The sequence below is a fragment of the Dipodomys merriami genome, unplaced genomic scaffold (assembly GCF_024711535.1).
Source record: "Dipodomys merriami isolate MVZ:Mamm:240054 unplaced genomic scaffold, mDipMer1.0.p SCAF_256, whole genome shotgun sequence".
Classification (NCBI taxonomy): Eukaryota; Metazoa; Chordata; class Mammalia; order Rodentia; family Heteromyidae; genus Dipodomys; species Dipodomys merriami.
In genome coordinates this window covers 1269044-1287293 of record NW_027204004.1, presented here as the reverse complement: position 1 = coordinate 1287293, position 18250 = coordinate 1269044, and positions in this window count along the sequence as shown.

Below are 18250 nucleotides of genomic sequence, written 5' to 3'. Positions count from 1 at the left end.
TAGAGTCCAAGAACATTCCACCAATTCCAGTCAGTCTCATGATTTAAGAAAAAAAAAATGTGGAAGGCAAGTGATAGTGGCTCATGCCAATAATCTTAGCTATTCAGGAGGCTGAGAACTGAGGATCACTGTTTGAAGGCAGCCCAGATGCAAAAGTCTGTATCTAATAAATTACTCAGAAAAAAGCCTGAAGGGGTGTTGTGGCTCAAGTGATAGAGTACTAGCCTTTAGCAAAGGAAGCTCACGGATGGTGCCCAGGTCCTGAATTCAAACCCTGGGACTGGCATAAACAAAACAACAACAAAACAACTTGTGGATTACTTCACCTACCCCACACTGCTTAAAGGAGATATACCCCACAGTGTTCAGGGGAGATATACTTTTCCACATGATATTTGTTTCTACTCATGTCTCAATGTAGTTTTGTGTGGCTTTTTTTTCTTTCCTTTTCTTTTTTCTTTTTCTTTTTGGTACTGGGGATCAAATACAGGAAGTCTACTTGCCAGATTAACACTTTGCCACTGAGCTATACTCCAGCCCATGAGTGGATCTTTTAAAGGAGATAAGAATTAAGAAGTAGTCACCAAGATGTTTTACAACTAGGAAATATGACCTGCAATGTGAGATTAAAGGAGTGGCACAGATTATAGAACCATAAAGCAATTTTAACAGGAACAAGAGCAACAACCACCTACTCTGAAAAGGCATTTATTCTTATTTCTTCTGCACTGGAAAGAACATGTCTTGCAAAAGTGCTCTGAAAATCCATACCTTATCTTTAGTTAGGGCTTGAAATGCTTTTTCCTTGAATGTACATGAGTATACAGGAAGATATTTTCTTTTTTTTTGGGGGGGGGGTCCAGCCGTGGGGCCTGAACTCTGGGCCTGAGCGCTGTCCCTCAGCTCTTCAGCTCAAGGCTAGTGCTCTACCACTTGAGCCACAGTGTCACTTCCGGCTTTTTTTCTTTTTGCTTATGTGGTGCTGAGGAATCAAACCCATGGCCTCATGCTTGCAAGGCAAGCGCTCTACCACTGAGCCAACTTCCCATCGATATTTTCTTTTTTTGTAGGTTCTACCAGGCTGCAGGTTACACACACACACACACACACACACACACACACACACACACACACACACACACATGCACACATGTTCATGCGTGCACACACACGTGTGTGTGTGTGTAAGTGTGTGTGTGTGTTTATGTATTCATTTCACAAAGATGCTACCCTGGGGAACACAAGGAAAGAAAGTAGTAAGAACCAGGCTAAACCAGTGGAAGACTAGTGGGATATGCCATAAAGAAACTGCAAGTCCAAAGGTAAGAGTTAATACCTACATCTTTTTCCTTCTACAGGTTATTAGCACATTCAATAACATTGTAGTTTCTAATCAGAATTTCTTAGATTTTACGGGGTAATCAATACTAACCTAATTTTACAGAGGACAACATCAAAGTGCAAAAAAGTTTTTTGGTTAACCTACAGCTGAACAACCTGGAGTTACTGAGGTTGCATTACAATCCACATTAATTTTTCTTTCAATTCAACTACTTACCAATTCCCATGAGAATTCTGGATAAAGATAAAGCATCTGCTAATTCTTAAAGTCAAGGCTATTTGCTGTACACTACAATCTGCTAACCATCAATTGTCCCTCAATCTCTTCACCACCAAGCACAACTAACAAGAAGAAGTTATAGGAATCTGTTCATTTTTAAAAAAATCTTCACTTGTTAGGCCTTCTTAAACCTTAGCAATTAGTCCTCAGATCAAACATATTCCCTGTAATATAAGTTACCATATTTTTTCAGCTTTTCATATAAAACTGGAGTGTGGTACACCAGAGCAGCAAAGGTGGCGTTCACAGATTGATCAATAGTGGAACCAGCAACTATATCTGTCTTTGGGGCCTGTTTTCTACATGCCTGTATGAATCCTTTGAACAGGTCTGAATTTGGCCCACAAAAGTTCTGCGCAGGCCCTGACTGGGCAAAATCAAGCAGAAAATGCTGGCAGGGATTGTCAGGGATTTTCTTAACCTGGGAACAGGAAAAAAAAAATCATGTTCAACATACTCATTAAAAAAATCGGCTGAATACTTACTAAGTCAAAATGGAAGCATAAAATATAGTGCTTGTTCTATGTTAGAGAGAACAGACAAACATATGGGTTTTTAAAAAGGTATATAAATAAAACAAGAATACTAAAACTAGCAATATCATAAAACAAAATATTGGCTGGTGCCAAATATCTAGAGGGAATAACCAGTGCTAAGTATTCAAAGGAGAAAATTCCAGGCAGGTTAAAGTAATCAAGAAAAGCCTCCTGGAGGACAGGGCTAAGGGTTATATCCTAGAGGATGAGCAGTTGTGACCCTAAGAAACACAACTACTAGCAGAGTTAAGAGTCAGCAGGGAGACTGACCTGGCCTGATGTCTCAGCTGGGGAGTGATGTGAACTAGAATCAGATAGGTAAGGTGAAAGGAGACTGCAGACAGCATTGACTGTCACATTGAGGAGATTAGACTTCACGCTGTGGGCAATGAGGAGCCATTACTTGAGTTTGGCAGTGTAATGACAAGATAATGTAGTGATTAAAAAAAAAAAACAAAAAACAAACAAACAAACAAAAAGACTTGGGAGTACCAATGTAATAATGCAAGGACAAGATGAAAGTCTAGGTAAAGATGGAAGAAAGCAGAAATGAAGAGTAAAGTTGAGGAGGAAGGGACAAAGAAGGGCTTGCAGTTGACTAGAAAGGAAGGGCACAAGCAGCACAGGGACGAAGGATAGATAGAGAGCAGTGATTGAAGGACAGGTCTGGGCAAACAATGACCACGACCAAAATGAACTGAGAAGACATTATGGTTTTACCCGTTGAAATTAATGGGAATCAGAATGATTGAAATGGAAACACTTAATGGGAAGATAGATAACAGGCGCTGGGAGAACCAGAGCTGGTAACTAATATTTTAGAATTATTTGCACAAATGGGACAGAAAAGACTGAAGAGAGGACAAAGTCTTGGATTGTGAGAAAGGGAAAGATGTCTGAATAAAGCCTATGCTTTAGAGAAGGAGGGATAAGTTAGTAAAGAAGGCAGACAGAATAGTGAGATGTAAAAAAAGGATGTGGACTGTAATAGGACCAAAAGAAGAAAGTCTAGAGGAATTAGATTCACCACAGAGGTAACAGAGACTAATAGAGGAAGAATCATTGGATTTATCAATTAACCATAGAATACTTGGGAGGAGAGAAGAAAAAGAAGAGAACGGAAGAAAAAAGAGGATTGCCTCTTCTATTTCCTTGAAGAATGAGGTTGGAATTTTGATAGGTATCACCTTGAATTTGTAGATAGCTTTGGGAAGTATTGCCATTTTCACGATGTTGACCTTTCCAATCCAGGAGCATGGGCGTTTTTGCTACTTTAAGTTCTGTTTTTATTTCCTTTTTCAAGTTTTTAAAGTTTTCATCATAGAGGTCCTTCACTTCTTTGGATAAGTTAATTCCTAGGTATTTTATTTTTTGTGGGGCTATTACAAATGGAATTGTTTTCCTAATTTCAGCCACACTTTTCTCATTGTTGGCATACAGAAAAGCCATTGATTTTGAGGGTTAATTTTATACCCTGGTACTTTGCCAAAGTTTTGAATCAGCTTGAGTAATTTAGGAGTGGAGTCTATGGGATTCTTTAAATACAAGATCATGTCATCTGCAAAGAGGGAGAGTTTTACTTCTTCTTTCCCTATTTGGATCCCCTTTATGTTTGCATCTTGTCTTATTGCTGTAGCTAGTCATTCTAATACTAAACCCCGAAGAGCAAAAATGATTCCCGACAGAAAGAACACTGTTGGAGGAATAACAATACCAAATTTCAAACTCTACTGCAAAGCCATAATAATCAAAACAGCTTGGTATTGGCACAAGAACAGACCTCAGAACCAAGGGAATAGAATTGAAAACCCAGAAATGAACCTACAGACCTACAGTCATCTAATCTTCAATAAGGGGGCTAAAAAAATAGAATTGAAGAAAGACAACCTCTTCAGTAAATAGTGCTAGCAAAATTGGTTAACTACGTGTAGAAAACTAAAACTAGATCCTTATATATCACCCTGTACCACAATCAACTCCAAATGGATCAAAGACCTCGGAGTCAAAGCAGACACTCTGAAAACATGAAAGGATGGAATAGGAGAAACCCTAGGTCTCCTTGGCTCAGGCCAAAATTTTCTTAATAGAGACCCAGAAACACAACAAATCAAAGAAAGGTTGAACAAATGGGATTGCATGAAATTGCATAGCTTCTGCATGGCAAAGGACATAGCTAGCATGATCAATAGAAAGCCCACAGATTGGGAGAAGATCTTCACTAGCCATACAATGGAAAAGGGTCTCATATCTAAAATATACCTTGAACTCAAAATATTAAATCCCCCAATAACAAATCTTCCAAGAAACAGCTGCCCAATAAATAAGTGTGCTAAAGACTTAAAGAGAAAATTCTCTGAAGAGGAAAGAAGGATGGCCAATAGACACATGAAGAAATGCTCAACCTCCCTAGCCATAAAAGAAATGCAAATCAAAACAACGTTGAGATACCACCTCACCCCAGTTAGAATGGCAAAAATCAAGAACTCTAATAACAACAGATGCTGGAGGGGATGTGGACAGAAGGGAAACTTACTGCATTGTTGATGGTAGTGTAAACTTGTTCTACCACTTTGGAAAGCAGTGTGGAGGTTCCTCAGAAGACTCCACATAGAGCTTCCCTATGACCCAGCAATCCCACTTTTGGGCATTTACCCAAATATTTACAAACAAGATCACACTAAGCTACCAGCACAACTATGTTTATTGTAGCCTTATTTACTATAGGTAAGATATGGAACCAACCCAGATACCCCTCAGTAGATGAATGGATCAAGAAAATGTGGTATATATACAAAATGGAATTCTATGCCTCCATCAGTAAGAATGACATGGCCCCATTTGTTAGGAAATGGAAAGGCTTGGAAAAAACTATATTATGTGAAGTTAGCCAGTCCCAAAGAAACATAAGTCCCATGGTTTCCCTTATTTGCAATATCTAGTATATGTCTGAGTCAAGCAGAAAAGGTCAGATAAGGTGATGTTAGGGAAATGAACCCTAAGATATGTATTCAATTTTTTTCTTTCATGCGATTGTTTCTAACACATTTATAAGATTATTTCTTTATTGCTTTGTATGTCCCTCCCCCACGGTATAGCCCCCGCTTTCACTGTATTTGATGTCGGTATAATTTGTGGAGGGGAAGGGGAAAAACAAATCGTTTAAATAGGGATACAGGTGGACCCATTGCAACAATGAGATGTTTAAGTTGTTATGTCAAAAAATGAACTTTACAACTTTGGTGAGGGGGTGAGAGGAGTGGCTCGGGAGGATTGGGTGTGGGGAGAAGATAGGGGGGGATGGGAAGGGATGGGAAAGGGAAACAATGGAGGAGGCTACAATGCTCGATAAGAAATGTACTCATTATCTTGCCCATGTAATTGTAACCCCTCTGTACAGTTTTTTCACAATAAAAAAATAAAAAATAAAATAAATAAAAAAGAGGAATCAAATAGCAGAGTAAGATAAAAGAGGGATAAGAAGTAGAAACAAAGAGCTACCTTGTTTGGTTTCTAAAATATTACAGGCCTACTAAAGCTGAATGGAGACCAAAAGAGATGACACAAATTATTAAAGTGTGGCTAAGTAGGCATTTGCATACTTGATGACACCATTAAGAGATGTTTACTGCAAAAAAAATTATATTTCAGGGAAGAACCATTCATTACATACTTTTTAGCACCTATGGAACACTAGCCCCTTTAGTTAACACAGTAGCTAGCAGCTTAATGGAGGTGATAACACTAACATTTACAACTTAAATAATAAGTGTTTATAAACAACTTTCACCCAGACAGTTCACAGACAAACAAATACCTCCTCCTCATTCTGATGTAGGTGAATGGGCCAGAATGCTTCTAATTCCTACCCTGAACAAATCTGATGCCTGAAGACAGGTTTCCACAATGGGAAGTTCAGTACTGAAGTCATTTTTTCGCCTGTGGTACTGCCAGGTTACTGCCTAACTCTGATTACTGCCTAACTCTGAAGAGAAAGTGGCTTATGAGAGTTCTATTTTTAGCTCATTACCTTGAAATTCTTTGAAAGAAACTGATTGCTTAAGACTTAGAGAAAATTTATTCACATTTTTCATAATGGAATTGTGACATCTCATAAATATACATTAAAGATTAACCTTAACCTGAAATGCTACTGTCTTGTTCGACTTCAGCTACAATTTCTGGTTTATTAAACTGAAACTGAATGTTTCAATTCTGAGGCCTACCCAAAAGCTAGGAATTATGGGAAGATATCACATTTTTTAACCTTCATTTTATATAAACAAATAATTACTCTGAATAATATTCTGAAAATAAAATACAGGTGGAAATCAATAAAATATCAATAGTTACCTTTGATTATTAAAGTTAAAGATGATTTTACTTTTCTTTTGGGTTTTCTCTGCTTTTATCTTAATTCGTTACTATTTTTTATGATATTGGGGTTTGACCTCAGGACCTCTAACTCTTGTTTGGCTTTCTCACTCACAACTGATGTTCTATCTCTTAAGCCATGCTGGTATGTACTGGGGCTTAAACACAGGGCCTGCACTCTACCACTTGGGCCACATCGTACTTCTAGCTTTTCATTGGTCAATGGGAGATAAGAGTCTTATGGTCTTTTCTTCCTGAGCTGGCTTCAAAAATTGATCCTCAGGTGCCAGCCACCAGTATGCACACTGTTTTTGTTTTTTTGTTGTTTTTTTTTTTTTTTGTTTTTGGTCAATCATGGGGCCTGACCTCTGGGCCTGGGCCTGTCCCTCAGCTCTTCAGCTCAAGGCTAGCTCTCTACCACTTCAGTCACAACACCACTTCTGGCTTTTTCTGCTTATGTGGTGCTGAGGAATTGAACCCAGGGCCTCTGCATGCAAGGCAAACACTCTACCACTGAGCCGTCTTCCCAGCCCACATTCTTGTTTTTTTGCTGGTTAATTAGAAATAAAGATTCTCTTGGATTGGTCCATCCAAGATGTCTTCAAATCATGGTTCTCTTATTTCAACATCCTGAGTAGCTAGGGTTATAGGTGTGGGTCACTGGTACCAGCCAATGTCCCTTTTTTTTTTTTGGTCTAAAATTAGAACTTGAACTAGGTATCTAACACATTCATCCACTGCTGGCATCTAACACTTGAGTCATACATCCAATACTCCAATGCCAGGTTTTTGTGTTTTTTCTGGTCCTGAGCTTAATCTCAGGACTTGGGCATTGTCCCTGGGCTTTGTTGCTCAAGTCTAACACTCTACCACTTGAACCACAGCTCTACAACTGCCTTTTTTGAGTGCTTCATTAGAGATAAGTCTCATAGACTTTCATGCACAGGCTAGCTTTGAACCTCAATCCTTAGATCTCAGCCTCTTGAGTAGCTAGGATTAAGGTATGAGCCAACTGTGACCAGCCTAAGTCACATTTTTTCTTTTTGGTTGGTCATGTGGCTTGAACTCTGGGCCTGAGCACTGTCCCTCAGCTCTTCAGCTCAAGGTTAGTGCTCTACCACTTGAGCCACAGTGCCACTTTGGTTTTCTGGTGGTTTATTGGAGATAAGAGTTTCATGGCTTTTCTTGCTTTGAACTTTGATCCTCAGATCTCAGCCTACTGAGTAGCTAGGATTACAGGTTTGAGCCACCAGTGCCCAGCTAAAGTCACTTTTTAAAAGAGATGTTTTTAGTTACCAAGAGTATGATTACTACTGAGATGCCTCATAACCTTCCTCATAATACTTTCCTGACAAAGCTGACTTCAAACTGCAATCCTCAGATCTCAGCCTGCTGGGTAACTAGGATTAGAATCATGAGCTTTTGGTGCCCACTTCCATTTTTTGAAGAGGAAAAAAGAGTGGTCTTAGATATGCCAAGGTCCTAAGTAAAAATGTGAGCTCTTTAAACTTTTAATTCAGTGTTTTTCTCCAGTGGAATTCATACTAGAAGTTATTTTTAAAAATAGTTCTGTCAGTTAATATCTCAAGAATAAGGTTTGAAGCTAGCCTAGATAGACAAATCTAAGAGATCCCTATCTCAACCAGCAAAAAGCCAGGAGTGGAGGCATGGCTTGAATGGTGGTGTGACAGCCATGAGCAAAATAACTGAAAAAGACTCAAAGCTCTAAGTACAACCCTTAATGCTGGAACATTTCTAGAATGTAACCACATCTATATTTCTAACAGTTGCTTTGATACTCTACTTGTAGAGGGTAACACTTGCAGTAGAGATTATGTAGCCCGGAAAAGCTAAAACTTTAACTATCTGGCTCTTCATAGGAAATTTGCTAATACCCAGTGTTGTCCAGAGTAAATTAAAGCCCAGGGACAGCACCAAGACCCTGAATTCAATCCCCATGACAGGCACACACACACACACACACACACAAATGAAGTCTAAAAGAGAAAATGTACATGGAAAGACAAATAAAAGGTTTAGTATTTAAAAGAATTATCTCTCATACTTAATTTTTATTATATAACATTTGTTCATAGTCTTTTTGAGATTCATAACTCCCTGATGGTAGTAGAAAGGGCATATACATTTAGCGGATCTTTTATAATTTTTTTATTTTTTTTTTTGCTGTAAGACTGGAACTCAAACTTAGTACCTGTTGCTTTGGCTCTTTGGGTAGTGCTCTACCAACCAACTAAACCATGTCTCCAAACCTAATTTTTTTGTTGGTTGTGCAGCTTCAACTGAGCTTGGGAACTGTCCCTGAGCTCTTCAGCTCAAAGCCAGTGCTCTACTACGTAAGCCAAAGCATCCAATCCTAATCTTTTTTGCAAGTATGGGGGCTTGAACTCTAGGCCTGGGCACTATCCTTCAGCTCCTTTTGCTCATGACTAGCATTCTACCACTTTCAAGGGCAGCCTGGTAGACAGCAAGTTCAAAGCCAGCATGGGCTACATAGTGAAAACTTATCTAAAAAGAAAGGGTGATGCCTGTATTCCTAGCTACTTGGGAGGGCTACAGTTTAAGGTCAGCCTAGACAAGAAGTTTGAGAGAACTCAACTTGAGAGACCTCATTTCAACCAATAAAAATCTGAACATATGATTATACATGCAATAATATCACTTACCAGTGCTGTCTAATTGCAAAGAGAATGACTAGGCAGTAGAATGACCAAATTCTAAATAAAAACACTAGTGCTAATGGCTCATAACTGTAATCCTAGCTACTCAGCTAGGATTACAAACTTTGATCTGAGGATCAAAGTTTGAAGCCAGCCTAGGCAGGAAAGTCTATGAAGACTCTATCTATAGCTAAGAAGCAAAAAGCCAAAAGTAGAACTGTGGCTCAAGTGGCAGAGTGCTCATCTTGAGCAAAAAAGCTAAGGGAAAGTTCCTAGGCCCTAAGTTCTAGTACTAGCACCTTCCCCCCACCGCCCTAAGAAAAGAAAAAAAGGCTAGGCATGGTGGCTCATGCATGTAATCCTAGCTACTCCGGAGGCTGAGTTTTATGCCAACTTGACTCTCATCTCCAATTAACCAGCAAAAGGGCTGGAAGGGGTGCTGTGGCTCAAGTATAGCACTAGCCTTAGGCAATAAAGCTCAGCCATAGCACTCAGGCCCTAGATTCTAGACTCAGAAATGGCACAAAAAAGACAAAAATAAGCTGAACAAGGTGGTGACACAGGCTTGTAATTTTAGCACTTGAGAGGCTGAGGCAAGAGAGTCACGAGTTCAGGGCATGCCTCAGCTACATAGTGAGATATTGTTTCAACAAAACAACAACTTCCAAAGAACAAAAACAAAAGCAGAAATGACTATAGATCTGAACTGAAATAAGCCATATACATACTTGATGCGTGAGTTATAACTATCTGTTTTCATGGATTGTGTATTGATACTCACATTTTTTTCTATAAGGTACACAGCAAGATCTTTGGCTCTAGAGTCTGTGCTCTACAGTTGCAGATAGCACTGGGAAAGCAGGTTACCTTGCACAGACCAGAACAGAGAAAGGACCACAGAGCCAACTTCCCCTGGTGCCTACTGAGCATCAACAGCTCATACTACAAAGAAACAGACAAACAGGAAATGTCCAAATAAGGTGTTCCCAGACTTGGGCAGGAACTATCTCTATAGAAGCAGCTGTCACTGGCAAAGCAAAAACAAAAACCTATGCATATGGGGCAAAGTTATGAAAGAGCTTTTAATCCAGAAGTGAACCAAGAAAAATGGTGTTAGGAAAACTTCCCTATTGCTCTGCATTTTTGTGGAACCTACAATTTTTTTTTTGCTCCACAAGACAACTTCTGCACCCCAAGAAGCCCACCTCATTGCTCATCTCTTTCTTGTAATGAATCTTCTGTCCCTGGGCCCTTCTCCTGAGTTTTCAATCAAATCTCCCGCTAGCGGGGTTGAGGGAGAATTGAAAAGAAGGCGTGAGTCTGATCAAGGTTCATTGCATGAGCTTTGTTTTGTTTTTGTCAGTAGTGAGGCCTGCACTCTGGGCCTGGGCGCTGTCCTTCAGCTCTTCAGCTCAAGGCTAGTGCTCTACTGCTTGAGCCCAGTGCCAGTTCTGGCTTTTTCTGCTTATGTGGTGCTGAGGAATCGAACCCAGGGTCTCATGCATGCAAGGCAAGCACTCTACCACTGAACCACCTTCCCAGCCCCTACATTGTGTGAGTATATGCACATGTCAAAATAAATCTACCCTGTACAACAAATTGATAATAATATATGGAAAATTTTCTAGCAATTCATTTGAAAATGAAAATATAAATTCAAACATAAAAAATTGTTATGCTACAAGTGCTAGCCTTAAGCTGAAGAGCTGAGGGACAGTGCCCAGGCCCAGAGTTAGGCCCCATGACCGTACCAAAAATCCAAAAAAAATTGTTATGCTACAGTCATGTGACCTCTTTACTTGGCTTAACAACAATAACAACAACAAAAACAGAATTGCTAGTGATATCACTGATATTGTGTGACTAGGGGCAGTGATTTCACTAAATGTTAGCTCTTCACTTTGGAAAAGTATGTCTAGCAAAGCCTCTCCACTGAACCTCAGGCTCTGCAAACTCTGGCCCTCTTTAAGTTCTTTCTCTTTTCTCTGCCAGAATTTCTTCGTGATATTCCTTCCCACTGTCCTGGCTACCTTCCTTGTAGATTTCCTCAAGATGCCCATGAGTGATGTGAGACAGTCCCCAATCATGACTTCCTGTTTGTTACTGGTTACAAATCTTTAGCCACAATGTCTATCTTGAGAGTGCAACTAGGTCTTATCACCTGAAGGACACTAAAACCATGAATACCACATGTTCAGAATCTACCCATTATCATCCCCTTTTAGTCACCTGTTCCTTCCCATTTCATCACAAGCCCACTGTAGGTGAACCTCCATTTGAAATGTCTCTAACTTCCTCTTTGCTTGTTTAAGCCTATTCAAAGTCCTGCCCTGAGCTCAGCACTTCTTTTCTTAAATGCCTTTGCCTACTTGCCTTCCCTCTCCCTAGACCTGTGTTCATCTTTGACAGCCTGATGTATGGTCAAAACTATCTAATCACACATTTGTTTGGGCTTCTCTACCATTGTATCCTCTGTACCTAATGTGAGGCCTCACACTCAACAGGCATTGGGTAGACATTGTTGAACTAACAGAAATGAGAAAAATCTCAGGCTAGGTGTACTTTAGACCATTTTTACATTTTTTTCTCGTAGTGTAACTCTATCTCCCTCCCTATAACCATAAATGCTTGCTTTTACAAGAAGATAATTCAGTGGCTGCAATAATCTCTGGCCTAGAAGGTTTAATGGTATATACAATTTCCTCTGTATCACAGATGAGAGAAAGGGAAGAAAGGACAAGTACTTGATGTCCCAGTGGTAAGGGGTTGTGGGAAATACTTTTGGATAGTCAGTGGGATCAGAGTTGGATGACCCAGTTGAAGAGCCAGGTTTCAGTGTTGTTCCAGCATCTTGAGCTCCTGTTTCTATCAACTTGTGAGAACCCTGAAGTTTTCTCCCAGTGGCTTTGACTGAGAATGGTAAGAGCTTGAAGAGGTTTTAGAGGTTGAAGAATATGTAGGATTGAGATGTGCTACAAGAGAAAGAGAAAATATAGAAAATGGCGGAAATAACAATGGAGTAGAATGATCTGTGGTAAACTGGAAATACAGCACATATTAATGATCTTGTAGTGAGAATTTTAAGGAAGTCACAGAGATGGGCAGAATAGTCTAAACATATGAGAGAAAACTGATGTGATGGCAAAAACAATACTAAAAAACTTTAAGACTGTAGCCAGGTAGAGCAGCTCATGCTATAATCACAGCTGTAGTTCAAGGAACACCCAGAAAAAAATTCACTACATCTTACCTGAAATGATATCTGGGGTGGTGTACCTGCTTGCCACTATAGTTACTTGGGAGACCAGGACCAGGAGGATCTCAGTCTAGACCATGCAAAAACTGAGACACTATCGTCAAAATGACAGGAGCAAAATAGGTTTGGAGTCACAGCTCAGGTGGTAGAGCACTTTTTTAGCAGGAATGAGGCAGTGAATTCAAATCCAGTACCACCAACCCCATCCACCCTCTAAAAAACCCCACAGTAGCTGTCTTATCACACTCTTAAAGAAGCATGAGGTAAAGAACAGAGAGGAAAACAGGAGGAACCTCTTGAGCAGCCCCAGAAAGGAGTGTATTCATGACAGCTAGGACTTCACCAATGTTGATGCCAACAAGGTCACTTTTCTCAGATAAAAGTAGAAGGCCACCTGGGTCTTTTTTGCTGAAAAGACACAAACTCATTACACCTGTTTGTAGGAAGGGGCTTTTCCTGGTCAGGTTCCAATAAAGAACCCAGAGAGATGTCAGCATCAGTTCTATGAAATAGAGGGGTTTGGGTCAGGAAGACAAATGGTAGTTACAACTAGGACTATGCTACTGTCTGTCCATATGTCCTTCCAAAAGCACAGGCACATAAATTACCTTGATATCAGTGTTAACTATATCTGATATCAGATATCAGATACGGTAACTTGACAATCCTTGTATCTTCAAATGTTTTTCAAGCAACACTTCCAGGACCTATCATCATCTTCGTTAACTGATTCTGAAAGCATTTTATACAAATAGCCCTACATCTGGCATCCAGGCCAGACAGTCCAACTTGTAAGCAGATGCTCAGTTCCCTCCCTCCTTCAAGAGTCTGTGCCTCCATTAAGGAACTCTACAGTCCCATTTGCTTCTCTGATGGGACTGTAAGTCTCCATATACTCTCTTCTGGAATGTTTCTTTCTACACATTACTACTCTGTGCTTTTGCAGTTGTTGTAATGTAGGACTGAGGACCCCAAACTACTTTGGTTTTAGTTTTTGTCTTTGATATTCAATTAGAGACTGAAGTTCTCAAGAAATCCTCACTGGGTTCAATACTACTTTGTCTTATAAGGGACTTGGATAAAGGTCTTGACAAGATTATCAGTCTATCACTATTTTAGTCATTGTGATGCCTAGTAGGAACTTGAGAAACTAACTTCTGGGTAGGAGAAGCACTACTCCAAAAGCACAGAAGGAAGGGCTGGTTAAAAAAAAATAACTACAGAGGTTAGAATTATTCAATAATCTAGGAGACTCAAACTTACCTAAAATATATGCACAGTGAATGGAATGTAAGCTGCAGGGACCGCTTATGTTCTTGCTTATTGATATTCTTCTAGAAAGCCAGAAAAATCTACTTCATAACACTCCACAGACATATGGTACCATGAAATAACATCACATACTAGTCCCAACGATGAGGAGAGCAGATTCAGCAGTCCACCTTGTGGCAGTGAACTAAACCCCCATCCAGTATCAGGAGAGGGACAGACCTACTACTTAACCTAAAGCTGGCATGTAAGTTTGGTTTATGCCCAAACGTAGTATCTGCAAGTTTTCCTTCTGGAAGGTTTGACCCAATAGTTGAAGAAGCTGACTTCTAAAAGATATACACTAACAGAGGAAGAGACAAAGGCAGGGATAGAGTATGTTTTTTTGTGAGCTTTCTGTTGTTTAAACAATGTTAAAGCTTTCCCTTTATCTTGTAGATTCACAGCCTATGCTTACAATCATAGGAATCAGGCCTCCAGATAGGGCTATTGAGTTATTTTTGGAGAAAGTTACTGTTTTAAAATAAATGTACTGAATTAATGCTGTGCAAGGCATTTGACGGAGGGTTCAAGAAGACCGAACATGATGGCTGGGAAATTGGCTCAGTGGTAGTAGAGTGCTTGCCCTGTGTGCATGAGGCCCTGGGTTCGATTCCTCAGCACCACATACACAGAAAAAGCCAGAAATGGGTGCTGTGGCTCAAGTGGTAGACTGCTAGGCTTAAGCTGAAGAGCTGAGGGACAGCACCCACACCCAGAGTTCAGGACCCACGACCAACAAAAGAAGAAAAAAACAAACAAACAACATGACAGAGACAGTGAGGGAGACAGGGCCGGGGGGGTCACATGAACATAAGGATGCTGGACAAAGAATGGCTTAGTCAGGTAAAATATTAGTGAAGTTCAATTCATTAGCATAAGAAGGAAAACAAAAACCCTCACCACTGCTGTCTAAAGAGAGATAAAAACAAAAGACACAGGGTTGATCTACTAATAGTGACTAGTGTTAATCAAGAAGTCATGTGCCCTCTACTTTTTTGTGTAGGATGAAATAAAAATTATTCAATCAGCTATCTGGTTAATGCAAAGAATTGGGACAATATTCCATTTGCTAACAGAGTGCTTGTAAATACTTGAAGCACACTTGTACTCCAGTACTTAGTCTGAGTAACATGACAGTTTCTAAAAACTGAGCAATAAAAAAAAAAAAACCTGTGGAAACCTAACTTGTTAATATTGTTTTACAGGTATATTTTGAAGTATTGATGAATAAAATGGTCATATACTTACTCCAAAATAATACTGGATATGAGGGAGAAGACTAGGTGAGGTATATTATAAATGAAACAAGATAAGCTTATTATTATTGAAGGTAAGTAATGATTACACTTGGAGGTGAGACAACTATCTACTTTTTTTTTTTTTTTTTTGTCGGTCAAGGGGCCTGAACTCTGGGCCTGGCTGCTGTCCTTCAGCTCTTCAACTCAAGGCTAGTGCTCTACCACTTGAGCCATGGTGCCACTTCTGGCATTTTCTGCTTATGTGGTGCTGAGGAATTGAAACCAGGGCCCCACGCATGCAAGGAAAGCACTCTACTACTGAGCCACCTTCCCAGTCCTCCCCCTCTTTCTTTTTTGTCTGTCATGGGGCTTGAACTCTGGGCCTGGGCACTGTCCCTCCGCTCTTCACCTCATGGCTAGTGCTCTACCACTTGAGCCACAGTACCACTTCCAGTTTTCTGGTGGCTTATTGGAGATAAAAGGCTCATGGCCTTTCCTGCCTGGGCTGGCTTTGAACTGCGATCCTCAGATCTCAATCTCCTGAGTAGCTAGGATTACAGGAGTGAGCTGCCAGCATCTGGACAACTTTACTTATGCATTTGTTTAAAATTTTCTCATAATTTGATTGTAAGCAAGTCATAAAGCTGGAGACTAAACTGTGACTTGTGAGACAAAAGCTTATACAATACAGATTAGAAATGGGCACAGGGTCATGTCCTTTGATATCTATATTGCAAAAAGGCTTTAGAACTTCCTGACTTTACTTCTTAAATTTTAAATTATAAGCCTACCCAATCACAATTGGACTGTTATTTGAAATGAGTTCACTGCCATCCTCAAATGAAGTAGAATATGTAGTGAAAGACTTAATGAAATACTCTCACAACCCTATTACAGAAATCTCATTTTTTTGCATCTAAGAGCATTTCTTAAAAGTGTACATTTTGGGGGCTGGGAAGGTGGTTCAGTGGTACAGTGCTTGCCTTGTATGAGGCTCTGAGTTCGGTTCCTCAGCACCACATAAGCAGAAAAAAAAAGCTGGAAGTGGTGCTGTGGCTCAAGTGGTAGAGCGCTAGCCTTGAGCTGAAGAGCTGAGGGTCAGAGCCCAGGCCCAGAGTTCAGGCCCACCACTGGACCCAAAAAAGAAAACCAACAAAAAAACAACAACAACGTGTGCATTTTACCAGGTGCTGGTGGCTCACACCTATAATCCCACTCATTAGGCTGAGATCTGAGGATCGTGGTTCAAAGCCAGCCCAGGCAGAAAACTCTGTGAGACATCCTAGCTCCAATAAACCACCAGAAAATCAGAAGTGGTATTGTGGCTCAAGTTGTAGAGCAATAGCTTTGAGCTTAGGAGCAGCGGGAAGTACTCAGGTCCAAAGTTCAAGCCACACAACTGACACATATGTGTGCACTTTGTACATATATAGACACTATAACTATTAATTTCCATACATCACAATCAAATAACCAATTTTAGGGATTGAACTCATTACCTCAGAGCTGTTCCTGAGCTTCTTTTCCCAAGGCTACTGCTCTACTAGTTGAGCCACATCTCTAATTCTACTTCCCACATTTGTGGTAAACATTTTGAGATAAGAGTCTTATGGAAATTTATTCTGAGTCTAGTTTCAAAGGAGAAACCATAGACATCAGGTTTATAGTCAAGAGCATCCTGTGACCAGCAGCTTTAGATATTTTTATTTACATGTTTTAGGTTATTTCTGGTACTTAGGATGGGTATGCATTGCTCTTCACATGGACTACGAGGTTTCCCATGGTGTTCATTGCACTGCACACAGCTGACATGCTGCTTATCATCTGATTTTAAAAATGAGAAAGAGTATTTTACTGATGCTCCAATCTCAATAAGCTATTTAAGTTTAGCTCTTTGTAAATCATGTCCACATAGCAGAACTCATGTATACATTGTTTTTTGTATTCATTCAATAAGCATTCTCAGTCTCCTAGAAAGTGAGATGGTGCCACGCCACATACACTTGGTTAAAACTTCTGGAATGAAAGGTTCTAGACAGGAGTGGAGCCTGGCATAGACTCAAGCCCCAGGCATCCCCCAGGATTTGCTGGAGAACTGGATTCCCTAAAAAAGACAATCTGGTCAGACTTAACCCGTTGTTCTCTGAGAAAGAGAAGTTCCAGTGTGACTGCTGCTCACCACAGTGACCCAGGGCCCAGTGGCAGGATGTCTGCCCTGTGCCCTGACAAGTCCCACCTGGGAGAGCGTCTGTCCTGCCTCCAGCCAGTTCAGGCCTGCCATTGTATACAACAACTCTTGTTTCCTCCTCTAACAAGCAGCTTAGTATCCAACCAGCATGGGAACCCAGTCCGAGAGGCACAATGGAGGGGAAGCTGCCAAAGCAAGCATTTGGAAAGGAGTAGAGATCACAGCAGGCAAAGCAGCCATGAAGATGTGTCTGTAAGGAGTCCTTAGCTGGGTTCAGCAAAGAGAGGCCGGCGCAGGTGGGCGGAGCACTTCCATAAAGCTGCCTGTGGTGGATAGATGGCTTCTGATTTGACATTCACAACAGAATAAGGGACTGCAAGTTCAATGAATAGTCTCTGGCCAGAGAAACAAGGTCAAACGCTTAAGTTTCTGCACTTCCAGTGGTTCCTGGTATCTCCAGCTGAGTGGACATCTTTCTGTGACCAGTGGGTGTCATGCCACCTTCTGCGGAGTCTGCGTGAGAGATCGCATTGGACAAAGAGCTTCAAGGAAGCATGCCCTCAGGAAGGGGGTGTTGGTTCAAGGCTTCCCATACACTTGGCTGCACCTTTTTAGCCTCTACCTTTATTCTTACTATATTCTTCGTGGCTTTACATTCGTTGCCTTTATTCTCGTTTTGGCTATTTTTCTATTGATCCGCGAACAGAGCATGTTGTATTTTTCCAGTCCAATAGAGATGGCTTCTCTAAGTAATAAAGACTAAGGCCAAAGATTAAATGGGGGCAATGCCCCAAGTAATCTATCATCTGATGTGATGGTGCCTCCAGAAACTCCTTCAACTTCACAAGCGGTTTTGCAGCTCATGCATAGTAAATATAGAGACTTATAATTTCCAGATATGTCCAACAGACAAAATCAATGAATTAAACTAAGTTAAAAAGAGTTATCCCAGTAGTTTAGAGAGTTCTAAAAAAAGAAGGGACCTCTGATTATATAAGAAAAAGAAAGATTCTCCCATCAGTTATGATTAAGTTTAGTCCAACTTACGTTA